This window comes from Lupinus angustifolius, unplaced genomic scaffold (genome assembly GCF_001865875.1).
Source record: "Lupinus angustifolius cultivar Tanjil unplaced genomic scaffold, LupAngTanjil_v1.0 Scaffold_366, whole genome shotgun sequence".
Classification (NCBI taxonomy): Eukaryota; Viridiplantae; Streptophyta; class Magnoliopsida; order Fabales; family Fabaceae; genus Lupinus; species Lupinus angustifolius.
This window is the reverse complement of record NW_017727764.1, coordinates 256,389-256,591: the sequence shown is the minus strand read 5'-3', so window position 1 is coordinate 256,591 and position 203 is coordinate 256,389.

Genomic DNA, 203 nt, shown 5'->3' with positions numbered 1-203 from the left:
GTTTGTTGAAATATTAATGGTTGAGTGATTATGCGTTTATTGATTATTGAAATATTAATGGTTGAGCGGTTATGCGTTTCTTGGTTATTAAAATATTAATGATTGAGTGGTTATATGTTTCTTCATTTGTTGAAATATTAATGGTTGCTCATATATAAATATCGTGGTTCACTCAATGTTCTAATTCATCGGTAAGCTAAGAG